Genomic DNA, 6,915 nt, shown 5'->3' on the forward strand with positions numbered 1-6,915 from the left:
TATATATACATACACACACACACATAAATGTTTGAATATTTGTTCTAATTTTGCACTCTTACACGCTAAAAAGTTATTTTTATTGACTAAAAGTACAATACAACTGACTAAAATTAATGCATATGACATGATTTTCATATGGACTAAATTTAAAGGATGTTTTTGTCAAAACACAAAAACTACGACTAAAACAAAAGGTGTGTAAAAATGAACATTGTCTTGCATCAATGTCATGGTAAGGTCACATTATTCATCAAGGGTCATTAGTAATCAGGCCACAGAGATGTCTTGATTGTTGAGGAGCCTTACACACTCCACTTTGAGATTTTGAATCTCCACAACTGATTCTGAATCACTTATCGAGGGACTGAAGGACAGCTGATTGTGAAACAGGAAAACATTATTTGCTAAATCCATTCATTTTGGCAAACCATAATATCTTCACTCCTATTAAATATTCCAAGTATTTATCCTCCAAAGTTTCCTGCTGCATATAAACCAGGCGCCTCACGTGGAGACAGGAATGCGCTTGTTTCTTTCATTCGTCCACACAGCTGTCGATCACTCAGAGAGCGGAAAAAAAGACAGCCACCACTCCCTCCTCTTCCCCACGTTCATGAGGAGAATTAAACCCCAGAATTCCAGCTATGCTGCATTCAACATGACTGAAAATCTCCCACAGAGCAACGCTGACCAGAACACAGAGAGAGTCCAGCGCTCTCCACGTGGATTACCACGACCAGCTCATCTCAGGCCGGCCAAACCTGACATCCAGAAGGTAGAGAACAGAAAAAAATGAAGGAGGCTGGGGTTTATCAAAAGTCAAGCTGAGTAAAAAAAGCTTCACAGAGGTCCTAATTACCATAATCTATAGAAATCTGCCAGAAAAAAAATCCTATTCAACAAGATACTAAACAGTTTACATGCTTCATTCTCTAAAAATGGCATAATGTATATATGGTTGTAAAGTCAAGTTTGAAGTCAATAACTAAAATACAAAAAAAGCTTCACGTGATACGCAGGTATATGCCGTATACCCACTAGGAAAAGTGAAGGATTTCCAGATACCCACATAAAAAAGCACGAGGATACGTAACAACATCGTTTTGTAACAGAACTTTCACACGTTCATTCATAAATTCACCCCATCCATGTTGCGAAGCACCTACTTCTTGAAAATCACGCCGTGTTTCTGTTGATGACCAGTGCTATTGCGCCACTCTTGTGCAGCATTGAATGTGAATCACTAAAGGAGATATGAAACGAAAGCAAACTCAAACTCATATCTGTCAACATTTGGGTACCAAAATACGGGAAGGAGGGGGGTGGGGTATGGGGGGGTGGAGTCAAAAGTAACAATTTTGTCTTTCACACTGGCCTCTGGACATCAGATAGTCACTACCTGACATGGTCATGATCAAATATGTTAGCTTTGCTTGGCGGCATAAAGGAAAAGTATGCAATTATTTGTAAATTTAACTGTTTGAAAACGAAAGTAAATGAAGGGTGTTGAAAGATTTCTTATCCTGTGGCACCCTCTAGTGGCCTGCAGTTGTCCTCTAGAGAGGGCATTTTTGCTCAGCCAATGCAAGTCTATGGGAAATCTTTGATTTTTGATAATTATTTATAGACAACTTTAAGTCTTATCAGCTAGAAATGATATAGAAACAAACTACAGATCAGGTCCAATGTCTCTGACGAGTTTGGTGCCTTTAGCATTAAAGCCCTGGAAGGATATACAGTACAATTGAAAATTATTGGTCTCAGAAGAAGAAGAATAAGTTTAAATAGTATAACAGTATGTTGGCTTTCTCAAGGCAACATAGCTAATAACGTAAGTAACGCTAATGTGGTGGATCAGTGAATGCTGTGGTGCTTATGGGGTGTCGCTGTGGGACGGTGAGTATGAGGCTGGCGGGAATATCAGAGTATACCCACTACAAAAAACTAGACTACACCACTGGTACAGACAAAATGTTTACAGTGTTTATGAACCTCATGTTTGCTATCAATTGGCAATTTATATCTGGAACGACTAGTAAATCATCTGACAAATTCTAATTCACATTACTTAATTTAATGATTTTATTCAGTTTATTCAGTAAATGTGTTTACATGTTCCATATGCACATTTTGGAAATTTTATTTGCATCTTGCTGTATTCATCCAGCATTATTATGCAATGTGCCAGATGTGGCTAGAAAGCTGGTCAAGGATATTAAATGTCATTTCTGTTGTGTGTCTATTACCTAAATGTGCACTACATTTGTGTCCAAACATCAATGCATTTAAAGCGATAGTTCACCCAAAAATGAAATTTCTGTCATCATTTACTCCCCTCATGACGTTCCAAACTTGTATGCATTTTCTTCTTCTGAGAAACACATATATATTTCATTCTGTCTCAACACCAATGGTGCAATTAGCCATGAAGTCCGTGAGAAAAACCAGATAACCGTTGCTCGACCAAGGATAAGCCTTGGACAGGGTTTCCCCTCTCAACATGAAGCTGTGTCTCTTTGATGGGCTTTCCAGGGCTCAGGTCTCAGATGCAAAACAGGGGCCAATTAATCTTCAACCACACATCTTGTACCAGGAACCCATTGCTCGAAAACAGGATTTGAGTCAGATCAAGTGGACTGGCCTATATGGTCTTGCAAAGCTACGCTAGAACCCCTCACTATGTGTGTGTGCTTGTGTAGGAGAGCGGAGAATAATCCAATCCTGACGTTACTGAGGGTAAGGAGTTGAGGGGCACATTAAATCTACCGCTTTCCAGACTATTTTAATCCAGGGCCACTTTAATCTAATCTACAGGATAAATTTGCCATCTTGGATTGAAGTAGCTAATCCAGAGCTTTAGCATTAAAGCCCTTCTTGCTTGATTGGGGGTATAGTATTAGGTTAATCTGTAGACCATATTTGCTAGGTTGGTTTGGAGATAAAAGACAAATCTACTGGGACCCTCAGGTGTGGTGTCTTGTTACCACTGACCAACATTATCATTTCAGTTTCTCAACAATTGTTTAACATTCTTTTGTGCCCTATGTTTGACTAGGTTACAGTTCTCTCCAAACTTGACTTCCTTATGTTTAAGACTTTGGATTAATCTGAACACCTCACAGGATCAGCGGTTACTTCTCTCTGGAGCTTCTGTTTTAAGAAATACAAATGCATAAACCCATAAACTACAAAAATGCATTTAGCCTGAAGACTAAAAATAAGCCTGAAAATAAAATAAAATAAAATAAAATAATAAAATAATAAATAAAATAAAATAAAATAAACAAGCTCAGGCAGGAGCAGATATCATTCCATAATTTTACAGATACAGTTATGAAGATGATACAAATTAATGCCTGATACATCATGAGGGCCAATTAGTTAGGTCCATCAAGTATGAAATTTAGGTGGAATGAGAGGCAGAAAAATGGGTAAAAAATCATGCTCTTAAATGGCAAAATCTTTGCTGTGATCTAATGCAATCTCTTAAATAAACTAAACTAAACTAAACTAAAATAAAATAAAATAATTCTACAGATACTAAGATGGTATAAATTAATGCCCGTTACATCATGAGGGCCAATTAGTTTAACAATTTCATCAGGAATCCTGTCCTATAACTAATCCACACTAAGATTTAAAAAAATCACTGTATCTCACGGCATCACTGTATTTCAATCTGCAGCTTGAAAAATTAAGAGCGTGACGAGTGGGCTACAAAACTCAATTCAGGACCAGAACGAGAAAGAAAGAAAAAATCAGCCTACAAATCTTGTTTCAGTGTGGCTAACTGTTAAAACTCCACAAATCAGCACAGACTAGGCAGTAAACAGCTATCCGCAGCCCACACATGTACAGTGGTACAGCCAGCCCTGAAAACGCTTATCTATTATTCTCTGTGTTTTGCTCAGGGTAGGAATGAATATGTCACCTTGCCCTACATTCAACTGTCCTTACAGTCTGTAATCTCTGCTCCATGCCCACATTCTGAACGGGCTCCATTATAGATAAGCACTGAAGTCTAGGATAAATTTAACAAAATAGTTGGACTGATGTTTTAAACTGTTGTACGTGTATGTATACGGAATGGAACATCTTCTAAACAAGATTCCTAACCCTGACTCTACTTTTAATGAAACAAGAAAGTGTAATGTGATCTTCAAAGATGATCTGGACTAATTTACGAGTGCCTTTGAACAAGAATATCTTCAAAGCGACCCTTAAAGGAACTCTTTATTAGAGAACTGACTGGTGGCTACACCATATTAGAGGAGATCGGGCATTTACCAGGAGTACAGCTGGATCACAGCTGCATTAAAATGCCAGAACGAGCCACTGAAATGACACTGGGTGGCTAAATTTAGGCTGGAATTTCACAATGGATGATCTCTGAAACAGCATATTGGTTTTCTCAGAGGGCCTGGTGCATGGCCATTTTCCCATAAAACTTCACAGTGGGACAAAGAGAAGTTGTATTTCTCATTGTTTTATATAACATGGATGAAATGGATGCAACATAAGTGTGACAGTTAGAGAGTATCACACGGGAAAGAAAGAAACCGTAATCCTAAAAACATCCATGGCTCGATACCAGGAATTACTCATGGTGACGTCTGACAAATGATGGTGCTGTGAAACATCTGGTGAGAAGCTCTCAGCACCCAACCAGTTACACATTACCAAACACAGCACAGGAATACTGTGAAAATTACCATTGTGCTCACATTTTACTGTTCAGCCGAGCAATAAAGTCATCCGATACCAATGACTCATTGAGAATTCTGAAAGATTTATGCAGCCAAACACTTAAAATGCAGATATGACTCACTTTAAATGTAAAGCACTCACTCTCATGACTCACAACATAAAATCAGCTGTGCTACAACTAATCATCATTTACTCTGAATGGTTGATGGTTGAGCTATGTTTCCTAGAACTACTCTAACAACCCTCTACATTGCGAGTAAATCACTCGCATATGCGACTAAATCTTCACTCTGGCGACTAAATGATGTCTAATATTAGCCAATTGCTAATAAATTCTCAGATTTTACTCGCCAGTGTGTGAGTTGGAGGCTAAGTATAAGTTTAGCTCAGATATATTTTCACTCGCCGAACACTCTCTGACTGAGCGCTTAGGAGTTTCACTCTCCGCCAAGCGATCTGTGCTTTTCAGTTCATCTGAATGGATGTGCAACGCACAACGTACCGTAAACTCTAGTGTGAAGGCGCACGACTCGCCGTCGCTTTGTTTCACACACATGCAGCGAGAGAGAGAGAGAGAGAATTGACGCGCTACCTATGCACGCTATTCTTTGTTGTATTTTGCTGTCAAAATAACGGAGTTCCTTTGGAATTCTTCCGCTTTTAAGAACTACCGCTTTCTCCGGTAGTGGGCGGAACTAATGCGCAAACGGCAATCTCATTGGCTAGCGCTCACCTATTATCGTCCCTGTTTTGATTTAAGCAAATCAGTTCGAGCGAACGCACACAACCTGATTAATATTCATGAATCCAGTAGCTCATTAATCCTTGATGCGTTTTATATTGTTATTAGTAGAATTCGTATCATTATTATCTAATCAGTATTTTTGTTAGCTTTCACCAATTTTTTTTTTTTTTTTTACAGAAACACTGAATGACCAAAAAAGCACCACCACCAGTCCGAAGTTCAGTTAAAATGACTAATATGCATTCATACATGGTTATCAAGTTTTAATTCTAATTACAAAAGTTCTATCATTAAATAACATTGATTATCATATTATAATGCTTGACTGACTGATGTTAAGAGTGTACTTTCAGATATTTATAAAACTGTGCCATTTCACAAACAAACATATACATACATATATATAAGTCTGGCGAGTAAACTAAAAAATTTACTAGCCAATGGCGATTCAATTGCCAAGGTGTTCGTAGAGGGCTGAGTTGATACAATAGCTTTGTGTGAGAAATGATTAGTCATCATTCAAGGATAACTGTCACACCCACTGCAGCAGTCAAATTGCAAATTGTATGTATATGTATGTGTGTGTGTGTATATGTATGTGTATGTGTGTGTATGTGTATGTGTATATGTGTGTGTGTGTGTGTGTGTGTTTGTATATATGTGTGTGTGTATGTATGTGTGTGTGTGTGTGTGTATGCGTGTGTGTGTGTGTATATGTGTGTGTGTGTGTGTGTGTGTTTGTATATATGTGTGTGTGTATGTATGTATGTGTATGTGTGTGTATATATGTATACGTGTATGTATATATTTATCAGTCTGGCGAGTAAACAAAAAAATTTACTAGCCAATGGCGATTCAATTGCCAAGGTGTTCGTAGAGGGCTGTCTAAATATCTATAAAAATCTGAAATCTCTTCTGGATCAAAGCAGCACATGTGTATGGTGCATGTGGACCATACACATGTGTTTGAAGGTCGACGTTCACAGGGCAAACGGTGTGGGTCACCAGCCCCCAAATCACCTCACAATGGGGGCCAGAAAATCAGTTTTAGCCGATCAGAGGAAGCCCCCCATGCACAGCAGGCTGGAGCACAATGTGGTGCCGCTTGGGATGAAGAGGGGTCTAATCCCACTCATAGACTCGGCCCGCACCCCACTGCGAGGGCAGCTTGGACCCTCCACAAACTCCACAGCCACAATTTGAGACCTTTCCAAGCCATTTTTAACAAATTTGCCAAGTATTGGAAATTAAGTGGCTTCCCTTTGTACATTACAATAAAAAATTAGGGGACTTTGATCTTACATTGATGGCGTGATAAAAATTCTACTGACCTTATGTATATTAAATTTTTAAAAAAAGCTAGATTATAAAACATATCGATAGATATATATTAGACAGACAGACAGACAGACAGACAGATAGATAGATAGATAGATAGATAGATAGAAAGTAAAAATGAC

General features: G+C 38.4%; 1 protein-coding gene across 2 annotated transcripts in view; it reads right to left on the reverse strand.

The window, feature by feature from the left end:
• The window catches only part of LOC107757709 (rho GTPase-activating protein 29-like), a 42,150-nt gene that overhangs the window by 25,687 nt on the left and 9,548 nt on the right, over positions 1-6,915 (reverse strand). The gene's annotated exons all lie outside the window — the stretch shown is intronic.

This window comes from Sinocyclocheilus rhinocerous, unplaced genomic scaffold (genome assembly GCF_001515625.1).
Source record: "Sinocyclocheilus rhinocerous isolate Xijiao unplaced genomic scaffold, SAMN03320098_v1.1 scaffold1374, whole genome shotgun sequence".
Lineage (NCBI taxonomy): Eukaryota > Metazoa > Chordata > Actinopteri > Cypriniformes > Cyprinidae > Sinocyclocheilus > Sinocyclocheilus rhinocerous.